The sequence below is a fragment of the Triturus cristatus genome, chromosome 8 (genome assembly GCF_964204655.1).
Source record: "Triturus cristatus chromosome 8, aTriCri1.1, whole genome shotgun sequence".
Taxonomy (NCBI): Eukaryota; Metazoa; Chordata; class Amphibia; order Caudata; family Salamandridae; genus Triturus; species Triturus cristatus.
The window spans coordinates 1,326,708,916-1,326,733,286 of record NC_140591.1 but is presented as its reverse complement, the minus strand read 5'-3'; the positions used below and the strand labels follow the sequence as shown (position 1 = coordinate 1,326,733,286).

Below are 24,371 nucleotides of genomic sequence, written 5' to 3'. Positions count from 1 at the left end.
GTGCCTGAAGAGCTTTTTTAAGGCAATTGTAGGATTTGGTACATTTATGATCAAACCAGCCGTTGGCTGGACTATTAATTGCAGAACTATAGTTACGAGTACATTCGTTTGCCACTTTAAGACAAATGGATTCGAACGAGGAGATAACTTGCTTCCCTAATGCTTGTTGATCTCCACAAATTTCTAAATCCGTAGCCGCCTCAGTAGTAATAATATTAAAAAACTCCTCTGGAATTATCTTACTCCAGTTTAACCTCCTTCCCTGGTCTTTTGTCCTCACTTCAACAACCATCAAGGAGGGTATGGATGTATTTAAAAAAGAGAAACCAACAAACAATTCGATTGTCACAGGGTTATGGTCGCTAAAAGTTGACTGTATCGCGTTATAAAATACTACATAATTTAAAAGGCAAGGAGAAAGAAAAATGTAGCCAATTATTGTGTTACTATCTCTACCTATAAATGTTGGAACCCGTGTCCTTTGGTCAGAGAAGCATGGTTCATACAATTCATTTTCAGATAAAAGTTTCTCCAGTGCTTCCCCTTTTTTTGAATGCTCAAAGTGTTGTGGGGTAGTATATTCTGGCCCATCAATATCAATTAACAAACAATCATGACTACATAAGTGCACATTAAAATCACCTAACAAGATAAAATGACAAAAAGTGGTTTGCTTTTGAACATAACTTTTCAAAAAATCTGACAACCAAGTCAAATGAAAATTCGGCGAATCCCCTTGTTGAGAATTATAACAATTTACTAACAATAATTTCATACTGTTAGCAAATTTAAATTCCAGAACAAGGAAATTATTCGATATACAAGGTATCCTAGTAGCTGACCCTCTTACATTCACCGATACCAAAACCATTAAACCCCCTTTAGCCCTCCCGGACGGTGATTTTTTTGCAGGGACAAAATGGGACGTAAAGCCGTCCAACCAAAAGTCACAGTCAATTTCCCAGGTCTCTTGAAAAGCCATGATATCATAGTCCCTCAAGAAATTTAACCAGGAGGGATTATCTCTCTTAGAACGCATGCCCGCCACATTCCATGTTAACATCTTAAGGTTAGCCCCCTTTGAGTTCCTATTTGACAATGGTCTACAATTGTTACCAGCAGGATTCGTGGGTACTTGAACATTTTCCTGAGGCTCCGAACCGGCGCAAGGCTTATCCCTAGAGCCCTCGGTAGCCTCTTGTCAATCACACAAATCCAAGGAAGAAAATACCTCAAAGCGATTTCGAGTAGGGACAGTGGGCCCAAAGTTAAAAAAATTATCATTTACTGGGCCCTGGTCGGGAAATGGCATTGGTGTGGACAATGGTCTATAAGTTCTCAAGTTTAAGCTATGTGAGGGAACACTGGGGGGAAGATTATAAAAGAAACCAAGAGGACGCGCCTTGATGCTGTTTACATCTTGTGCCAATGAAGCAGCCCTCAATAAGACTGTAGCCACGTGCTGTGGGTGTCTAAAGTTAACTATTATACAATCACCAACACAGGATTTTTTCGAGGGCCCAATCCAACTCACTCGTCTAGTGCTTAGGATTTCATTATCAAGATTTAACGGAAATCCACACTTTCTGTGCAACCAGGATACCGTTTTAGATTTGAGGGAGTCATGAGATTCCTTGTGCATAGGAGTTGATTGACTATCCTGGGGGGGTACATTAGTTAAGATCACAGCGTAAGGGGAACATGCCGGGGGTAGATTTATAAACCTATTTTTCTTTGTCTCCTGGCTGTTCAATGACGCAACCAACCCCGTGGAGGCCAATGTGGCAGTTCTTTGTGCAAAGGTGGGCTCTGATAGAACTGGCACAGAGGTAATGGCTGGCTGGTGGGGATGATGCAGGTTAGCTACACTGGCTACATTCTCCTGCCCAACTACTCCTGTCGATTTGATGTTGCTATCTAACGATTTTAGATGTTTAGAAAGCAAGCCTCCCAGCTTCTTGACCTCTTCGGCCATAGTGTCTAATTTCCATACTAGGGATTGCACTAACTGGTTTAACTTAGCATCAATTATATCCTCCATGGAGCGTAATAATACGGACAATTGATCCGGGTGTGTTAAGCTGTTGCCCACATTACTGTCTGCATAAGAATTCGAGGTCTCATCTAGATTAGCCTGTACAGATTCGCTAATCTCAACCCTTTTTCTGGGCTTCTCTCCCCCCCTTTTATTATGCTGCTTTCTGCAGTTCCTCACTGGCCTAGCATCAGGGATGACTTCATCACAACTTTCACCTGGAATAAATGTATTACAGGCCGGCAGATCCTTATGAACCTGTGCTGTGACCAATAAGGCAGCTGGAGTGGCCTGCTCACTGCTGCCAAGATCTGGCGGGCTCACTAAAGGAGTATGGGGAACAATGGGGCTCGGTAGGGGACTGTCCATTCCCAGAGAGGCCCTACGATCGCTATTTATTTTGTTAACCTTTTTCACCAGGTAGTTGTCAAGAGGGCCTGACCCCAAGGTACATGGATCCTTCGAAGCTGCAGGCATTGTGGAGGTTAGTTGAAATATTATATGTTAACAGCAATAAAATACAATATACCTCACAAACACCCACAGGGCAGTATAGGGTAATAATGATTTACCTACAACGAAGAACACCTCTAATGCCAGATAAATCCGTACAAAGTACTAAGGGGATGGCCCAGCCCTGCCACGGCCAGTCCCGGACTGTCACAGACTGTCCCGCCCTTGTCCCGGGCTTCTCCCGGCGCCGACCCGCGCGCGGACCCGCGATGCGGGGGCACAGCAGGAACTTATGCGCCTCCAGGCGCGAAACGAAGTCCGGCGTGTTCCGGGTCCGCCGCTAGGGCAGTAGGGAGTTGGAGTCCGGGGGCGGTGAATGAGAACAGGCTGCCAAGAACCATGCGAAGACCAGCGACGCTGTAGGCACAGCCCCACCACAGGTAAGTTAAGCTCAGGCACTCCGGGCCAGCAGAGGTCCTCCCGCTCTGTCAGGGGCACAGCAGGAACTTATGCGCCTCCAGGCACGAAACGAAGTCTGGCGTGTTCCTGGTCCGCCGCTAGGGCAGTAGGGAGTTGGAGTCCGGGGCCGGTGAATGAGAACAGGCTGCCAAGAACCATGCGAAGACCAGCGACGCTGTAGGCACAGCCCCACCACAGGTAAGTTAAGCTCAGGCACTCCGGGCCAGCAGAGGTCCTATACATTCAGTCTTATTCACCAAACTAATGCTAAATGTTTGCTATAGATAAACAATATCCCAAAACGTATATACTGATGGAGTATAATAAATAATAAAATAAACAAAAGCACTACTCTTCCTCCTGTAAATTCCCAAAGTAAGCTTCCTAACTCTTCTTTCAAGTTTGTATAACATGTCAACTTATAAGAGAACTTAAACACATTCACAAAGTAACTTGTTGAGATGGCGCAGGAACTTAATCATTACCTCCCAGAAAATATTGTAACTCATGATCTGAGTTAAGTCCCTTCTTCGCAGCTTTAACTTTCATCATCCATAGTGCTTCAACATGACACAGATGTAATTCCTGATTACCACCTCCAGGGTTGGCTTCCACTAACTCAATTCCATGACATTGAAACTTAGAGTGTGGGATTCAATTCTGAAATGATGCAAAGCGCACTGCAAAATGATAATTCAAATTGCCAGCTTTCACAGCCCTCAAGTGTTCCAAGATTCTCTCACGTAGTGCTCTGATTCTACTCCCTATATAAATGTTACCACAATGACATATTTAAATGTAAACCACATAGTTCGTATAGCATGTAAATGTCTATTCTTTGCTCCCATTGTAGCTGAAGGTTCTTTTTTTGTCCATAGCCAGTTTACACAACAAAATTCGTACACATTTATAACAAGCATTTGCAATGCAATAGGTTTCACATTTAAGCGAGTTTAAGATATTGGCATTGTAAATGACAATGCCTTTTATTTATGTTTTAAAAACCAAAACATAAATAAAAGGCATTGTGACTTACAATGCCAATAGCTCAAATTTGCATCAATGTGAGACCTATTGCATTGCAAATGCTTGTGTTATTGTTTTTGTGAAGGAAGGTACCTCTTCCTGCACAGAAACAATCTCCCCACAACGGTGCCTTTGTGGTGCATGGCAGCTGATTGTGCGCCAGCACAGGGGAATGCACAGGGATGAATCATATTGTTGTAAATATGGCCTATCCCTGTGTTTTGAAAGTGCCGTAGCGTGGCCCAGCCAAAGGGCTTGCGGTGTCGCGCTGCTGCATTTTCTTGTAAATAAGGCCCCCAGTGACTATATATGTTATATCTCAGCTAAGTGAAGACCTTTAACGGTTCTATATTAGTAAAAGTTGGGAGGGATGTAGAGTGCTGCCCTGCCTCTACCCTATAATGTTACACACATGCAGCCTGAGGGCATGGCCTAAAAGTATAAATACAGACAGGGTGATCACTCGTAGTCACTCAGCGATACCCAGTGTGTTTGCTGCCTGTTTACTTGTATACATACTGCTCCTTACCCCGAGCGGCCTGTCATCCAGCCAGAAAACCGCACAGCTACCTTCCTTCCTGGGAGTCGCAGGGTTGTAAGAGGCCCTGCCAGCACTAAATGCCACCTACAGCTACCTGAAACAGCACAACCGTGTCAGCAACGTCTCTTGCAGACAGTGCTCTGCAAACTGACACCCTCTCTCTTTTAAGCACAGCAGGAAAATGATTATGTTGCAAAGGTTGGCCCAATGACTTCAACACAGCAGGCGTGGTGTCAGGGCTTTGTACCCCTCGCTGGCCGCTCCCTCAATGACCCCTTGCACACCCAAAGGCTTTCTTCTCCAAGAATCCTTTACAACTGCCTAAAGGAGAGGATGTGGTTTCACAGCTAGACCTGCTGACTTTGGAACTGGAAAACCAAGGTTCGAGCCTCGGGGTCGGCTCCACATCTTGTGATTCTGGGCAAATCACTTAATCTCCCTGTGCCGACCAAAAAAAAAAAATTAGGAACATGTCCTTATGTTACGTAACTGGTGCTCATGTAAAGCGCTCCAATACCTTCGGGTCGAGTTCGCTCTATAAAAATCTGCAACAAAACAAAATGAGGGGTCCATCCCAGCCCTGGTTCTACAGTCATAGGGTGTGTGTTTAGCTTTGCGCTGGTTAACTATGCAAGTGCATGGCAGTGGCCCTGGCCCTAATCACCTGACAAAGCAAACCTTTCCCAACACCATGAAAGGTATTTGTTAATTGAAGGGGAGCTGCTGTCCGACAATATTTAGACCGCACTACCCAGTTCAAGCATTTGCTCAGAGGATGCTCTATTCATTGTCACACACTGGCTTTTCATCAGTTCAGGGCTGTGTGAGTCATGGCATCCTGCTCCAGGCGCGTGTCAGTGTACAATAACAAATATCGTCTTTGTGTGAGTAAGCTGAGACATTTGCACACATTAAACCGTAGCAGTGAGCCAAAAATGTCTGGTACCGAAATCCAAGATGACTCATGTTCATTTTTAATACTCCAAACAGGCCCAGAATGCAAACACAAAGAGGGGCGCTAAAAACATTACAACAGTACGAGCGCGAAGCTTGCGAGATCCTGTGAGAACACGCCTGGTTGCAACTCATACAATTCCATTCCTATGACTTGCCTCATGTTAATCCTTGTATAGGAAAGAATATCGGCCTCCTCCCGATTCTCGTAATTTTGGGAAACTCTACCACCTAGTGGCCACTAACCAAAACCACCAGCTCAAAAGCGTGGACTCTGTTGACAGGGCAAACTATACGGGGTGTTACTCTTTAAATGGATTTCCCACTTGAAAATACTTTGAGGCTTTTTTATGTTCAACAGTGCCCCCAAGTGGCTTAAGCTAATAACAGTCTTACTTCGTTTATGGCGCGTTCACTTTCACTTGTCTGATTGCCGCGAGCAGTACGTGTTTACATCGCCTGTCCAGGCGCGAACATGTCCTGTCCCCCTTCAGCCAAGAAACCGACAACAATATATCTCGCCAAGGCGAGCAAGGCGCATGCGCTGCGTCGCTAGGCGAGACCTAAAAGTCCTTCGTCATAGAGCTCCCCCAGTTTAAGTCAGTGTTGGAACTCACTGCGTAACTAGGCCTTAAAATGTTTTTGATTGTCCTTCCTCTACGAAAAGAGATACTAGGGTGTGGGGTAATATAATTCTTGATCAAATCATCCTGTGTTAGGATATGCCAATGTTTGCCCAATATTCTGCTAAGTCTGCCTACATCCTTCCCACATTTATGTAATCATTCTAACCATATTTATCTTTGTTTTATGCTGAATAGTTTTCCCCTTTCAGTGTGATCTCTCATTTCAATTTGAGAGCTTTACTGCTAGCTTTTTAAATCAATCTTTCTCTAATGAGAAATCTATGTTTAATATTGGTAATTCTATCACAAAACCTGTTACCCACACAGCAGAATCTCCTTGCCCTAGTCATTTCCCTTAGCAGGATAGCTGTGATCTGTGATTTTTTTATATGAGCTTGAGGTGTGTAAGATGGCATTACAGGATGTTTTCTTTTGATACATCCCACTCTATAGTTTTTGATCCCTTACATTCTACATCCAAAAAGATGATCTTGTCCTTACTGAATGTCAGGGTAAACTTCATATTGCTATTCGACTGAATCAGGCAGGAGAAGAATTCAAGAAGTTAATTTACACTTCTCATCCATATCAGTAAGACACCGTCTATAAACCTGCCCCAATAATCACAGAATACAATAGTGCATAACACATGTCCATGCTAAAAAGCACTTGCATATATTTCACAGGAAGACTTTCTTTGTAGTACCTATTTACATTTGATGTCAGGCTATTTTAAAGGCCAATTCATAAAACAGTAACAATGTGGTCTGCAAGGGATGCTTACAGTGTCGCTGGTGCATTTGCTGTTCTATATGTTAGAGAAATGTGCACTTTTTCTGCCCATGGTGTGCCTGTGCACACAAAAGCTAAAACTTTCAGCATTGACAATGCTTCTTTCACAATATCCTGTACCTAAACATATAGAAATACAATGGAATGTTATATGATTCCTATGAATTAGGTAGGACTGTGTATCCGGACAACATGAGCTTTAGAATATAGGAACTTAGTACACACAATCCATCATAAAATTCTGGCATGATTCCTAGCTAGCTCACAGTGCCAAATCACAACCCCTAACCTTACGAGGGTGCCAGATGGTATCAGCAACCTCAAATATGACTACTCTTTATTCCCTCAAGGAAATCATGGTAACAGATCTTACCCTTTCGTTGTTTACTTTCACATGCCCAATGTAAACAAAAGAAGGATACAAATTGGTTTTTCAAACTTTTATCGAAACAATCGGATTCTTGCATAGAAAGAATGGGCTGCAATTATTAGGCAGAAGAAACAAAGCGTTGTAAACAGAATTACAAGTACTGTGAAAAAGATAAACAGTTCCACCATGATAACATTACTCCTACCTAACACTGCCTACACTATCTAGAGCATAGTGGGAGTACCTTCTGCCAGATTCGTTAGGATGGCCAAATGCCCCATACCTGCGTGTGATGTACCAGGAAGCCTGTCTGTGTAGAACAGGCTATCGTCCTTTGCAGGATAGAGGTCAGGGTCAGCATCTCAGCAACAGTGTGTCACCCTCCAGGAGGATCCCAGCAGCAGTGCTCCCATGCCGAATGTCACACAGAGGCCATTTATATAATAAAAGCACTGTTGCAATCACACTGTCTCAGAGTTGTCTCCAACCGGACAACGTAAATGCAAGTTCACCGCGTTCTATGTGCCTAGCCTTGTACAGACTGTATGAACAACATGATAATAATGCTTTCTAAGAAATGAAATGCATGTAGAATGACTTCTCAGTAGAATATCATGTAAATGTAAATCATGCACAAAGTCACCATCAGAAAATGGTGTCAAGCTAAAACGTGAAACTGAAATGGAGACTGAGAGCGGGCCCTGTTGTACCTCACAACACTTTAGTTCACTGTGGCTTCAATTAGAGTACCTCTCTTTTTTCGATTTAATTTACCCTCTTCTGCCTTTCACATCCTCTGTAAGTCTATTCTCTGCGGGTGCAACCTTCTCTAAATCACGTGTGTTTGCCTTAATATCTAATAATGTCTTTCTGCAAGTTGCCCACGACTCAGTTCAAAAATCACATGCTCTCCTTTTTTGAAAGCGAAACCCCTGCAAATTAGCAATCCCTAACCCCTTTAGCTGATCTATTGATCCCACCAAATATCTGTATGAATCCACTCACGTCCCCCACCTCCCACTAATGATAACAATTATCTCCTATTAATTTATTCTACTACAAGGAAACCAGAGTGAATGCACCGAATGGTTGACTTGAGGCACACAACTAATTCCAATAACCAATAACACTAGATTAAACACTAACATTGGGTTCTCGAGTAGTGTGCTGCCCCTGGTAAAGCACTTCAACTCTGCGATAGGGGTAGTAGGCGCTGTATAAATGCAATTACAACATGTTTGCCTGTTCAGCTGCCACAGCCTCACGTGTTCATATTATTAGCCATGTCTGTTGGGCCAGATATACAAAAGGAGCTATAATATACTTCCGGGACACTTAGCCAGCCTCCGCCCTGATCTTCTGAATAGCGCTCAGGTTGGCTCTAGTGGGCTCAAACGTCTGATTTGGAGTTAGAGACGCTGCACTGCAGAGATCCGCTCGCATTCATGACTACATCTCCTTCCAGCATGGAATGAACGCGTCCCGCATACTCCTAAATCATATCTTTCTTAAGAACAAAGCGAGTGCATTTTGTCAGGGCGGTCTGACCTGACCTTTCCTTCCCTCAGAGTGGGCGCGCTCGACTTTCATAGGCAGGACGCGCCGGAGGTATTTTTTCTATTCTTTCCAAAGCATAATTGTCTTTCAGATCTGCACCTCTTAACAAACGTTAGTCTGACAGACGCCAGGCCTTGCTTCGTCGTGTTTATCTTGCACTAGAGAGGCTGCTAGGGCAGAAATGCACAAATGACACTAGTACTGCCTCTGCAATAATGTAGGCGCGTGCATCGAGACGAGCCGTGAATCATGTTTCATTACACACCTCACTGGATGTCCATTGTCCAATGAGAGGTGATGTCACGTAAGTCAGCACAGACTGTTATCGACCAGACCTTGCGCTGAGACAGTACCAGAAGTGCCCCTGCATATAATGTCTCGGGCATGAACGCGAAGGTCGGAGTGATGGCACAGAGCTCCAGACAGGATGTCTGCAGGTATGACTTCAGGTTTATGTCACGCGTCGCAAATAGATGGAGTCATCTCGGCAGAGTCATGTGCACGGGTGAGTCCATGGTTCACCTGCGGGGAATGAAGTGATTAGCTTTAATCTCAAAGTCAGTTGCAGATGACAGAAAAGGACAGCACGGTCTGCACAAAGCCACACAGCCCGGAATGGATCATTTTTTTTGTTTTTTAACTTCTGTGTGTTTTGGGTGTGTATGTGTCTGGGAGGGGTTGGGGTGCTTCTGTATCAAAAAATCCAAGCCCCACTCCTTTCCTTTGCCGTTGTATGACTCAATAATGTGCACAATAGTAGACAATAGCAGAAAATGTGTAAATATACAGCAGTACGTCTTAAACAAAGAAGCTTCTGATTCCATTAAGTAACTACATTACTCACCTTAAAGTCGTGTTAGTAAGCGCACCTTTACAATTATTATACATATGATTTAGTGAAAAGACACAGCCATCGCCCATCGCAATGCCATGGAAATAATGGCTGAGGTCGTAGGTCTGATGCCCTGTGAGGCACGAGCTCATCACTGAGCGGGGGGAGGGCGGGGCAAACAGGGGGAGGGGCCACCCTCTTTCCTCCTTCACAGGTGCACATCACTAGGGAAATAGGTGCCCTTGTTCCAGGGTCCCAGGTTGTGAGGAGCAACTTTACCCCAAATGGTGACCGTGTTTTAATACAACATTTAAATCCGTGACATCTGAAACCTATTATTATTATTTATTTTTTTACATTTGTATTTTATTTTACGTGGAATTGGATTGTATAGGACGACCGAGCCAAAATGGCAGTGGAGGACTTCCACTCCTGGAAAGATTAATAACACCAACGGTGTGACACACAGAGGCCCGAGAACATACTGTTAATGTATAAGGCATACAGTGCCCACCTGCTGTGCAGTGTACGGATATTGCAAGTCACCAAGGAGCTCCATGGCCAGATAGAGGAGTGAGGCAAAAGGCCAATTTCCTTCATAAAGTCATAACACTTGGAGATTACTCGCAATATCCTTATAATGTTTCGCAAAGGGGAACTTTATTCCTTAAACACATTGTCACTCCATCACCCTTGCTACAAACCGCTGAAACCCTTTGTGTGTTGCTTTTTCATATGAAAGAGGTGTTATGTTTGTAAACATGAAGGATTTTAGGTAAAATCTCCAATATAAAATTAAACACACCAAAAAAGCAGTGAGATATATGTTGCCAAAAGAATCAGTTTCATACAAGTCAGATTTTAAAACAAGATGTAGACATGCGGAGACATTCAAATAATATATAATAATAATTTCAAATAATTTGTGCCTGCCACATGGTGCCGGGACATAGGTGCCTCCCCAAAACCCAGAACTGAGGGACAGGGGGCAAAGGGGGCCCGCTATGGGCCACCAATGTCCCTTTCCGCCAGCCTTTTCATGGTAGGTAAACCGCCATGAAACGGGCGGCAGGGAGGGACATCAGGCACCGCCACCATTGTAGGGTTTCAAGATCCCTCTGACCGCCACCCATCCGCCCGCCATCCTAATGTGGTGGGCGTGAATCATTAGTGTGATGGCGGTGGGACCACCACAGACTGGTTGTTGGTAGCGGTCCCACTGTCATCGTAATGAGGCCCATCATTTTTAAAATGAGGAAACTAAGAATGCAAAAATGCTGGGCCAAAAAGTTTGGCCATCAAAAGCATTGTAGAATAAAATTACAGAGTAGTATGTAGGTAAGAGTGCCAGGGATAGAATACGGATGAGATGTAGAATGAGGGGTATAGTGGTAGTAGAGTGAGTGATAGCAGTAGAGGCAAAGAATTCTATAGATTAATTCAGGGGTTGCCAATTCTTTCTCTGATAAGAGCCACTTATCTTCAATGAAAAGCCACCAGAGCCACTAATATTATCAGAGATGTAATAATTACCACATAAGACAAGTTAATAGTAGTGGCCACTGTATGCAGAGATTACCAGAAGTGATCCCGTCAACACATCAGGCATGGTTGATTGCAGTAATCTAAACAAGCATTGGCATAGCCAATAGGTCTCGCCTTTGGGACCTTATAAGTGTTTAGCCATGCAACACTTGATGTTGTTGCACCAAGGATATTGTGATGGATAACTTAACACTTATAAGATCCCAAAGACGAGACCTATTGGCTATGCCAATGCTTGTTTCCCTTATCATTTGTACGCCTACCCTTTCAACTAATTACATTATGATGCAGAAAATATTCATAAAAATCTGATCTTCCATTTCTGCATAATTAACATAAACTCACTGATGGATATGCGCACACTCACCCCCTTACATTTTCTTCACATATTTGCCAGGTACAGCACCAAACATTGTTGAGTACAATGGTGTTCAGTTTGTGTGTTGTGTAGTTTGTGTGTACACACTACTTTTATGGACTCCAGGAAGAGTAGTGACAATAAGAGTGCAAGCTTCTCCTACACATATAACTTGTACTAAAGAGCAACATCGCTGCAATTGTCAGGCACACTCAGGAATGGCATTCGTTGTACACACAGTACGGCTGCAGAGCAAGCAACAACCCTTCAAACTACCCTTAGAGTGGTTGGAGAGAAGCCGATAAATGGGCAGAGAGAGCCTGCTAGGAATGTAAACAAGCATTTGCAAAGCCTCGACCTAAAAAGCTTTCTTCAAAGCACAGATATTCATACAGCTCTCACTCAACAATTGCTTACTAAGTCAGCTATCGATTGATCAGCAATTAAACTGATTACAAAACAAACAAGAAAAGAATGATAGCATGGAAGAAAAAAAGGCAAGAGTGAAATAAAGGAAAAAAGAAAGAATCCGAAAGACAGGGAAAGAAAGTGAACAAAAGAGTCAGACTGAAAAAACAGTACATGAAAGAGGAATAAAAAAGAAAGAAACAGTGAAAGGGATGAATGAAAGAAGACGAAGAAACAATGACAAAGGCAGAAGTAGGAACAAAGAAGGAGAAAGATCACGACAGAGAAAGAGAAAAACAATAGCAAAAATAGAACAAGAGAAAGATGCAGCGAAAGGAGAGAAAAAGAATGCAAAAGCAAGAGTAGACGAAATAAGAAACTAAGAAAGAAACAAAGGAAAGAAGGAGAGATATGGAGCACGGACTGCAGCTCCACAGATGTGCCACTGCACCCTGAGCCAGGCAGCCGAATCGGAGGCCCAGGAGCAGCATTCAAGAAGTAGTGCCCCGTCCAGCAGTTAGGTGGTGTTCGGTATATTGTACACTCCACACTGACTCCTGGCCTGCAGCGCTGCCCTTTCCTCGCAGGAACTGCAAGTCACTCCACACTGACTCCCGGCCTGCAGCGCTGCCCTTTCCTCGCAGGAACGGTAAGTCACTCCACACTGACTCCTGGCCTGCAGCGCTGCCCTTTCCTCGCAGGAACTGCAAGTCCCTCCACACTGACTCCCGGGCCTGCAGCGCCTCCCTTTCCTCGCAGGAACTGCAAGTCACTCCGCACTGACTCCCGGCCTGCAGCGCTGCCCTTTCCTCGCAGGAACGGTAAGTCACTCCACAGTGACTCCCGGCCTGCAGCGCCTCCCTTTCCTCGCAGGAACGGTAAGTCACTCCACAGTGACTCCCGGCCTGCAGCGCCTCCTTTTCCTCGCAGGAACTGCAAGTCACTCCACACTGACTCCTGGCCTGCAGCGCTGCCCTTTCCTCGCAGGAACTGCAAGTCACTCCACACTGACTCCCGGCCTGCAGCGCTGCCCTTTCCTCGCAGGAACGGTAAGTCACTCCACACTGACTCCCGGCCTGCAGCGCTGCCCTTTCCTCGCAGGAACGGTAAGTCATTCCACAGTGACTCCCGGCCTGCAGCGCCTCCCTTTCCTCGCAGGAACTGCAAGTCACTCCACACTGACTCCTGGCCTGCAGCGCTGCCCTTTCCTCGCAGGAACGGTAAGTCACTCCACACTGACTCCCGGCCTGCAGCGCTGCCCTTTCCTCGCAGGAACGGTAAGTCACTCCACAGTGACTCCCGGCCTGCAGCGCCTCCCTTTCCTCGCAGGAACTGCAAGTCACTCCACACTGACTCCTGGCCTGCAGCGCTGCCCTTTCCTCGCAGGAACGGTAAGTCACTCCACACTGACTCCCGGCCTGCAGCGCTGCCCTTTCCTCGCAGGAACGGTAAGTCACTCCACACTGACTCCTGGCCTGCAGCGCTGCCCTTTCCTCGCAGGAACGGTAAGTCACTCCACACTGACTCCTGGCCTGCAGGCTACCCTTTCCTCGCAGGAACGGTAAGTCACTCCACACTGACTCCTGGCCTGCAGCGCTGCCCTTTCCTCGCAGGAACGGTAAGTCACTCCACACTGACTCCCGGCCTGCAGCGCCTCCCTTTCCTCGCAGGAACTGCAAGTCACTCCACACTGACTCCTGGCCTGCAGCGCTGCCCTTTCCTCGCAGGAACGGTAAGTCACTCCACACTGACTCCCGGCCTGCAGCGCTGCCCTTTCCTCGCAGGAACGGTAAGTCACTCCACACTGACCCCCGGCCTACAGCCACCTAATACAAACCCAGCTCCCAACATGGCAGCGCTGCAGGTCGGCTGCCCTTTCCTCGCAGGAACTGCAAGTTATAGCGCGGCAGCCCATGAAGTGGGCACAGATTATACAATAAACGCCGAAAATAAAGGCAGCATAGCGGCAGAGGATGTGGTGCCACGGCCTGAGCTGCAGACTTCAGCATTAGGGAACATGGTTTTATTTTTCTCGAGAACAGTAAGCCCAAAAATTCAAATGAAAGAAGAAAAACTGCATGGGGGTCGATAAAATACTCACTGTCCGGAGTTTCTGCCTGCCACACAACTTGTTCTGGTGTCTTGCTGGAACTGCAAGTCACTCCACACTGACCCCCAGCCTGCAGTGCCAACTAATACAAACCCAGCTCCCAACATGGCAGCGCTGCAGGTCGGCTGCCCTTTCCTCGCAGGAACTGCAAGTTATAGCGCGGCAGCCCATGAAGTGGGCACACTGATTATAAATAAATGCCCAAAATTCTAAAAATAAAGGCAGCACATCAGCCGAGGATGTGGTGCCATGGCCTGAGCTACAGACTTCGGCATTAGGGAATATGATTTTATTATTTGCAGCGGATACTAAGCCCAAAACAATGAAAGAGAGTGAGAGTGTTCACCTCTGCTCCCCGTCTGACGGCGTCTTTGAAGCGATTTAAATGCGGCGGTCACAGCGAAAATGCCGAGTCCAGGGCATGACGTGGATGCGGGTAAATGAATGAAGCCCAGTTTTAGGTCCTCTAATCAAGTTAACTTTTCACTGTGTAGCTGGAGAGTAATAGATTCTATTGATGGGAGACAGCGCCTAACGTAAGAAACAAGCAGCCGCAAAAGTGAACGTGACCATCTGTTTACAAATAACGTGAGCACGCGACTGGTGAGCGCTAATTAACAAGCACGAAAGTGAAATAAATGCCAACAATTCTAAAAATAAAGGCAGCACAGCAGCCGAGGATGTGGTGCCATGGTCTGAGCGACAGGCTTCGGCAAAGCGCGCGCCCGTGCACATGCACTCAATTTCTAGGCCGGCCATGGCAGCATCTGGTAGCACTTTTTTTTTACCCCTTTACTAAAAGTCGAGCAAGCACCGCATGCGCTGCTCTAGGCTCGACCTAAAAAGCTTTTTCAATGTGGAATGCATCTATAGAGGTAGCACATAACAGCCACAGATGCAATGCGCCTAGCACCAAGTTAATAATATTAAGACTCACCGGTTGCTGTTGAGGGTTCCCTGACCTCCTGGCACCCTACTTAACACACTGGACTCTATCCCCCAACATTTGAAGCACCAGGAGGTGCAGCTGCAGAGTGGGATTGCAAAGGGGACAGGGCCAGCCACGCTTTGAAAATCGCTTTCTGGCCTCCTGCAGCGCGGGACTCACTGGTTGCTGTTCAGGGTTCCTTGATCTCCTGGGACCCTACTTTCACCAGGGGACTCTAGCCCCAGCATTAGAAGCACCAGGATGCGCGGCTGCAGAGTGGGGCTGCAAAGGGGGTGTGGCAAGTCACACACTGAAAATGCTCCCTGCCCTTCCACAGCCCGGGACTCACCTGTTGCTGTTAAGTGTTCCCTGACCTCCTGGGACCCTACTTTTCACAGGGCACTTTATTCCCCAACTTTAGAAGCACCAGGAGGTGCAGCTGCAGAGCGGGGCTTGAAAGGGGGTGGGACCAGCCATGAACTATAAAGCGCTCCCTACCCTCCCGTAGCGCAGACAGCGTGCGGGCTGCGCCCGGGCCAAGGGCAGACCCGTCTTGCGCCCATCAGTGCCAGGAAGAGGTGGGCGGGCCTCCCCCTTTGGTCTTTCTCTCTCACCGGGCCTGTTTCTGGTGTGTTCCTGTTGGGGTCAAGTCCCTGGCATACCAAGGCACTGGACGAACTGTGGCCTGGCGGAAAGAGTTCAAGAAGGGCGCAAAAACATCCTAATGGGCTGAAGACAAACTGAGGGCCCCATTGAACTGGCTCCTAGCACCCGGCGACTGTCGTAGGGATTAACAAACATTTACAGCCTTGTTCTGGACTGTTTGGTTACTGCCATCAGTAGTGTTTTGTTGAATTATCTTTTGGTGGCTGGACAAACCACTAGATTTTCAAACAAGGGCAAAAGGGGTAGGGGATTGTGTCACTTCTGGGATTGACTTTCTTGGGTCTGCTTGACACAGGGGTTTTGGAGGGGACCTGTTAGTCTCTGAAGCTGTTGACTAGGAGGGGCTGTGTCATGGCACCTCACAGCCCCCCTCACCACGATTCATGACCATTGAAGGGTCCCTAACACGTGCAGTCTCAGTGGTGTCCATAGAAATTGAGCAGAAAGAAGTCTATCGCTAACTAGGGGTAGCTCTCCTAAGTCTTCAATCGTTCATATCTCACCCCTTGAGGTCCCCAGGAGGGTGGAGGGAAGGAGTATTGTGAGTGATTTGGGGAGGCGCAGGAGTCTTGGTGGTCCCTGGAAGTCAGAAGTTTATCAAAGGGGGGCTCAGGGGCCCTTGCTCTTGATGCACTTTCCCCATGTCCCATCAGCCTGAGAAGTAAGTGGAGGGGAAGAGGGGCAACTGTAGCATCGGGGAGCTCCAGCACCCATGTGGTCTCCCGGTCCACCCCCAAACTGCCCTGTTGGGGGGGATCCTCTTATCAAGAATCTTATTTCTGAGCTTGTGACCGTGTTAAACAGCAAACTTGAATCAATCATGTTCAGGTTAAACACCATTGAGAGCAGAGTGTCTGAAGTTCTGGCTCAAATTAATGCAGGGAGGGATTCGCAGGCAAGTCAGACTAGCCCAGCAGATCCAGCTGCTGCTATGGCTCATGCTTCCGTGGCTAGCACTACCTTTACCCATGGTGCATCTGATATTACATCATGTTCCTCCAGGCCAGGAGGGGCCTTAAGGATATTACCATGGCCTCTCCGACCCTAGTCACCCCAACAATGGAGAGTCACCATAGAATTATAGCCTCACTCCGTTCATCACCACTGGAGATACACTTAACTTTCACCTGAGGCGACCCCACATGTCGTAGTTCTAGGGAATGTCCCACCCTGATTAAATTCTGCACATGAGCTCTTTGAAGAGCTAAAAATCAAGGTGACGCATTGGTTCCACCAGCACTCCCCTGTAGGGATGTGGATTGCTGACTCAATTATCATGGCTCGCAGAGCTAGTTTGGTAGACACGGATCTCAAATGTTGGGCAGGGGGCTGTGTGGTGGTAAATTTCAACAAACCCTCGACAGTCGCACACGTCCTGGCTACCCTCTCTTCTTCTAGGCTTCCTGATCCGCAGGTTATTGCAGCCCACCCCTGGGGTTCTTTTACAAACAGGAGATGGTTTTTCGCTCCCATAGGCCTCAGGGCTGGTGAACACAGGGCCATTTTGGTAGCGATCATCAGCCTGGGGGGCAGCCTTCGGTGCTGAACTTTTCAAATCGATTTACTCGTTTGAGTAGCCTTAAATCCTGTGACTGACTGGGACCTATTCACCAGCCATTTGCTCTTTTCCGGCTATTAATCTTTTAGAAGTCACCTTGCAGTCCATCAAGTCCCCATATCCAACCCTCCAGCCCGCTATTTCCCCAGTGATGACCTTAGCATCGAACTTAAAGGGCCTATGGCTATTGTCTTGGAATTTTGCAGGGCTCTCATCCAAGTTTACTGTTTTAAACTGGGTGGAGGTTGTTAAATCCTATCAGATTATTTGTCTGCAGGAAACGAGGGAGGTGAATAATTGCTTTTTCATGTATGGCTATTACACATATTTCTTACCAGCAGTGCCCTTGGTTGCATGGAGGGCAAGTGGGGGATTGATCATCTTTGTGGTAGTGCAGCTGAGTGGGCATGTTGTTGATTTGTCGTGGTATACAATGGTGTTGCAGGGGCTAATGATATCTGTAATGGGCTTGTCCCCTATCCAATTGGTAACTTTGTATAATGCCAGATGTGGGCCTGATGGGGTCTTTAGTTTTCAACATTTAAGTTTGTCTCCAAGCTCCCGGATGGAACAAGCGGTTGGGGCGGGTTGGGAGATGATACTGTTAGTGGGGGATTTTGATTGCCACCTATGTGACTACCCTTTAAAGAATAATGCCTCTAATCCCAGGTGTATGGTGTCAGTGGGGCTTCATTTCATTAATACCAAGGAAGGCTTGGAGCTTGGTGCCATCCTAGAATCCCATAATCTTGTGTGTGCCTTGGACAAGTTGATTACTTCTCCTAATCCTATTATTGTTCCAACGTTTAAGGGGAGGGGGATGCACCTCTAGCATCGATTTAATCCTTAGTTCCGTGCCCCTATATTTGTGTATTGCCAACTTTAATATCACTCATCGCCCAATTAGTAACCATAATCCCTTGTCTTTAGAACTTGAGGGCCTCTTGGACTCCATTTGACCCAATCCGGCTAATACACTGGTCCCAGCTAGACCCGGCGCACATTAAAGCTTCCCTTTTAATTAATGCAGCCCAGGAGATAGCCCCCTGTCAGGACGCAGATGCCCTCAAGAAGGATGTTTTGCAAGCATTTGAGGGTATCGCTTGTAAAGCCAAGGAATTACTGACAGCAACCTCAACTCATGCGGGTGGGCAACACCCACAATGGTTTGATAGGGCTTCTTCTAAGCACCTTCAGCAGCTAAAGATGGCCCTGAAGCAGGACCCAAGAGATAGGTGTGTGGTGGCAGCCCGAAGTCAGGCCTACAAGCAGGCACTAACCAAACACAAAAATACTCTGCAGTAATTAGCCCGGGAGGAGTTAACACAGGCAAGCGAGATGGCAGTAAGCTATATCTTTTGGAGGATATTAAACAGGCCATGCTTTGCAGACGAGACAGGTCCTTCTATTTGTGCCCACATTTCTGTACAACCGTGGGTAGACAACTTTACAGGAGTCTACAACTTTGGTGAGGTGGCATAGGGGGTATCCAAAGAACTGCATCAGGTTCCCCTGGATTTCGCCCTGGAGGAAGAAACTAAGGGTATACAAGCTAACTAGGAAGAAGCCCCCTGGCCCTGATGGGATTCCCCAGGACTTGTTGAGGATGGATGATGAGCTCCGGGGCCCCCTTTTAAACCAGGTCCTTAATGTAGCAGCACATTGCAGGGTGCCACACTCATGGTCAATGGCGGTGATCATGCCTGTGTTCAAGAAGGGCCATAAAGATTAACTCACTGACTCACTGATTGACATGGTAGTAAAGATCCTTGGGAGAGTCATACTTAATAGGCTGATGGCCCCGTCGGATGCAGACAGATGTCCAATATGGCTTCAGGCCAGGGAGGTCCACCTCTGACCTGTGTTTGAATCTTTACTTAATTATAAATAAGTATACTGTAGCCTGGCCTAAATCCCTCCACCTGGGATTCATCGACCTTACAGGGTCAACTAGGTTAATTGAGCCAAACTGTGGTCCTTCCTGCTTAAGTTAGGGATGGAGACCAACATAGTGGCCTTGTAGGCAGAGATGCCCTCTGACACCACGGCTTCTGTGCGTTTTTCGCACAGTGCTGCCTGCAGGCGGTCCTACCGACCAGTGGTGGGGTTTGGCAGGGGTGCAGCCTTTCGCCATTCTTTTTCACCTGATATGCAGGGCCACTGGAATTATGCAATTGTGCAGTCGCTGCAGTTTTCTCATAATTATAGATTTGCCGCATAATCCATCATCTGCCGCATAGTCTGCAGATTTTAACAAAAACTATATTTTGTTTCTAGCTCAAACGGCAAACATTTTGCTCCAGCACAATAATAAATGCAACACACTGCTGTGACGTCATAATTAGCCCCATCACAAGTAAAGTAACATGCACTTTTTCATTTCTTATTACATAAACTCTGAAAAATATTTTCACATTAGTTTATTCTTTTTACTTGGACTAAGCGTTTGAAGTTTTTGTTTGGAACATGCAAATCACAATGTAGCTTATTTGGTTATAGCTAAAGTCTAAATAATATGTGCAAGCTGCATCCCGGCTCCAACCTAGAGCCGTGCTGGCCTTCATATTTCACGCCTAGTGCTCGTGGTCACATGCTCGTCGTGTGCAGAATAAATGCCTTTAATGCACACATACACAGGTCCACGTGTTTGCTGAATATTAGTTAACAGAACCGTGCTCATTTCTCCAAGTGTGACGGAAATCGGCACCTTTAGACAATATAGTCTATGAGTTTAAGAAAAATATAATTCCATCGCTCACCCAGAGCACTAAACTTCTCTTGGTCTGCAGGGATGTGTACACCTGGCCTTCCGATGCTCTCTTCGGGGCATATTAACAACAGACATATCGTCGCTTTTCCGTCGCTCTGCGCCGGAAAAGCGGCGATTATGATTTCGCGATATTTACAATGCGCTGCTAACATGCATTAGCGCATGTTAGCAGCAGTTTTCCTAACGCCTCGCCTCGCTAATTAGATACAAGGTAGGCGTTCCTGAGGAAAACATCATTGAAATACGCGCTAACACGGCTTCACCATATTAACAAGCCGGCAGGGGACCCGCGAAGTGAAGTCTAAACTCGTGCTAAGCCCCCATTATCGCCGATTCTAACGTCTGCAAAAAAGCAGACTTAGCCTTCTTACATATGGGATGTGGATTATAAAGTTGAAACCACACTTCAGTTTCAGCGAGCTCTACTCTTATCGCCGACAATTCATCTCCGGATTTCTAGAGTTAATGGGGTTATTAGCCGCTATCGCTGGATTTCTTATCGCCATTGTGATAAGCATTGATGATACAGCGCTATCACGGCGATGAAATCCATCGATAGCCCGCAATAAGATAAACATCGCTAAACGCGCTTAGCGATGTTTATCACTATTCGTTGTTAATATGCCCCTTTGTCTGCCCGATGCTTGTACTAGGCCTTCTGCTGTCCTTATGTGCCCAGGTGCGTAGCAGGAAGTTGAAGAATACATAAATAGAAGTTTATTTGGTTTGTCGAAACTATAAAATGTTATAGCGCAATATTAATACAAACAACATTGCAAATTGCATGCACGAGTGAAAATTAGGTAAGACGGGTCTTAAAAAAATACTAAGGACGTTTCTATAGACATTTGTCATGTATCGTACACAAAAAGTGGATACTTTCACAATACGTCATCCTGACCAAGCTTCAGTACAACACATCCAGGTTCACACTCCTCACTGTCAATAGATCCGTTTTAAAATAATTGGCGTACAATAATTTCGTTTCTCTATATATCGCCCGGAATCACGGTTAGTATGACTACCTACTGGTTCTATTTGACGATCCTTTATGTAACGAAGTACTAGAAAATGTGGCAGGCTTAATTTATGCAGGTGGTTGGGCTGCAGGTGGGGGGCGCTCATTGTTGGGGACCGGTGCTTGTTCTTCATCGTCCGAATTTGACCAAGTGCAAGAGAGAGAAAGGCATAAAAGGGGGAAGGCGGAGAGAAATATATGAAAACAATAAAAACGCAAGAATGATAAAAAAAGAGCAAAACTGAGATACAGCGGCAGAAAGTGCAGGGGCTGTGGACGAATGAGGCAAAAGGTGGAATTAGAGCGAGGCAGCCTTGGTATTCAGCACCAAAAGTATTCAGGGGCGCCCAAAGTGGGTTCCAAAAACTTTGGGCCCCAACACTTTTTCTAACAAGCATTTGCAATGCAATAGGTCTCGCATTAGGAAAGTTTGAGCTTTTTGTATTGTAATTTTTTTTTTTTTATTGAGTTTTAATAGCATGTAGTCAGAACATACAGTGATAACATGTAAACCAACATACAGGTCATGGCACAGCAACATCCTTCATCCAGCATACAGTAATTATCTTTATACTCGGATGGCATCTTGCCCAACGTTACCCTACAGTAATAATGTTCACACAGGCTGGTGTGTTTGTAGGTATTGAATCAGGTAAGTCCAGTAGTCCCTTGGTTTGGACCCTGTGGGCAACTCCTCCTCATACGTTTGCAGCGTGTCCTTGCAATAAGTCAAGTCCTAAAGCCATTGCCTGACCCTGGGCTCCACACGGCCACCCCAACAGAGCGACACCCGTCTCTTAGCAATTAGCAACGCAATCAGACAGAATTTGCGCTTGGTGGCCCTTATTCCCGGCAATAGGCCCAGTAGGCATGTATTTGTCGAGCATTCGAGCTGTGTGCCCACCATGGCACTCAATATATGTACCACCCTCTGCCAGTACTCTGCCACCGCCCCACAGTGCCATGCCAAGTGTATGAAGTCCGCCGGATCCACCCCGCAGCGCTGACATTTAGCGTTGTCCCTCAGCCCATACTTATAAAGTCTTGCTGGGGTATAGTACGTCTGATGGAGGTATTTGTAATGCAGCATGCGCAGGTTCCCATTCGGGGTCAGCATCCCAGTGATTGTACATGCCACCCCCCAGTCCTCCTCCGACAAGGGATTCGACAGGCAACCGTTCCAGCGCTCCAGCGCCTTGTGTGTCGTGTTGGCAATGTCTGTCTGCATCGCCATGTATAATCTAGACACCAATTTAGCGACAGTCGGTGTTGTAATCACCAATTGTAAAGCTCCCAGGGTGGGCGGTTCCTCTGGATGCGTGGGGTACAGTTTCTGCAGCACCCTCTGTAGTCTGTAGTATGTGAATGTAAACAGTGGTGTCTGGTTGCTTATGTATGTCAGTTCCTCGTGTGTCTGGAAGGCACCCCCTTCGTATAAGACCTGTCGGTATACATGCGCTTTATAAATTCCCCTACAAATACAAATACAAAAGTCCCCCATGGTGGTGATACCAACCCGTCGAAGCAAATCCATGCCAACCTTTTCCTGGGTGACCGAGAGCTCAGGGTGGTGCTGCAGCGGTAGGGCCGGCGCATATAGGGGCAGTCTGTGTGCTTTCTCTCCCATGGTTTGCCAAGCCCTATTCGTAGTGTCTATCGTGTTTATGTCCCGAGCGTGTAATGGAGGTCACCTGTGCGTTATAATAGCACTTAGTGGGACAGGGAGTGCATCCCCTTCCTCGATAGCGGTGTGTGTCAGAAATGGGACCGGATGATACCAATAATGCGCGTATTGAGCTTGCGCGCAAAGATAGTAAAGCAGAAAGTCCGGGACCCTAAATCCCCCCTGGGCGTACGGTAGTGTGAGGGAACGCAGTTCTATCCTGGCTTGCTTACCTCCCCTTATAAGGCGGAGGACCATGGCTGAGATTCTGCGGAACACCGCCGCCGGTGGCCTAATCGGGATATTGTTAAAAAGGTACAGTAGCTTGGGGAGAACGACCATTTTGATAATGGCTATACGATCTGCCAGTGACAATGGCAGCTGGATCCAGCGCCCTATTTTACCTTCTCAATCGCCCACCCATAGTTTGTGCGTATCACCACCTCTGGGTCTCGGTGATACCAGACCCCCAAATATCTCACCGGGTCCGACTGCCATTCCAGCGGAAATTCCACTGGGCATGGATCCGTGGTGTCTGTCAATGGTATGATCATCGATTTTGACCAGTTGATAGTGAGACCAGAATGCTGGCCGAACTTTATATATTCTCGCAGTAGGGGGCTGAGGTTCACCTCCGGGTCTCTCACATACAGCGTCATATCGTCGGCATACAGCGAGATATGGAGCGGCCTCTGTGGGAATTGGAGCGCTGAGTAATGGTGTCTCTGTCTGATTTTGCACGCAAGCGGTTCCAGTGCTAACGCAAATAGTAGCGGAGACAGCGGGCAACCTTGCCGCGTGCCTCTCGAGATCTTGATTGGGTCGGATACGTATCTATTAACCTTTATCCGCGCCGTTGGGTCTGTATACAGTAGCGCCACCCCCTGTAGGAAGAGCGGGGGAAAACCCATACGTTGCAGTATGGTATAGAGATAGGGCCATTCAATGGAATCAAAAGCTTTGGCAGCATCAAGGAATATCGCCGCCGCCTTTGTGGTAGGAAGCAGATAATGTGATAGGGCGAAGAGTGTCCGGGTGTTATGCGTGGTAGATCTGGACGGGATAAACCCAGATTGATCCGGTAAAATCAATTTAGGCATCAGCGGTTTTAATCGGTTGGCGAGAAGCTTCGCCAGAATCTTAGTGTCCACATTAATAAGAGACAACGGTCGATACGACTCGCATTGCTCCGGGTCTTTGTTCGGTTTCAGTAATGCAATCAACATGGCCTCGCGCAACGTAGGTGGCAGCCTCTGTTTCTCATTGGCATCCCCGTACATGTCAACAAGATGCGGCGCCAGTTGGTCCACAAACGCCTTGTAGAATTCACACGTGCACCCATCCGGGCCCGGAGTCTTCCCATTCGGCAGGGATTTGATCACCTCCGTCACCTCCTCCTCCGTGATCGGGAGCGATAAATATTCCCTCTGTCTGTCCGACAGCCATGCAATTGCGATGTCTTCCAGGTATTCCTCAATCACCTCTGGGGGCTCTGTGGGGCGTGAGGAGTATAGTGCCGCATAGGTAGCCATAAATTCACCCAATATTCCCTGCATGTCGCGCTTGAGCAACCCTGTGGTGTCCCTTACCTCCCGCACCGCGTGGGGGCGGGATCTCGAGCAAATCCTAGCAGCCAAACACCCGCCAGGTCTACCGCCCTCGCCATACTGTCTCGCAGTCGCGCGTTTGGTGATATATTTAA

General features: G+C 46.9%; 1 long non-coding RNA gene across 1 annotated transcript in view; it reads left to right on the top strand.

Moving 5' to 3' along the window:
* Positions 1-9,193: 9,193 nt before the first annotated feature.
* Positions 9,194-24,371, top strand: part of LOC146805746 (uncharacterized) — a 61,479-nt gene continuing 46,301 nt past the window's right edge. Inside the window, exon 1 of the long non-coding RNA XR_014967501.1 lies at positions 9,194-9,250. This is a non-coding gene — a long non-coding RNA (uncharacterized LOC146805746). The remainder of the gene's footprint in view (positions 9,251-24,371) is intronic.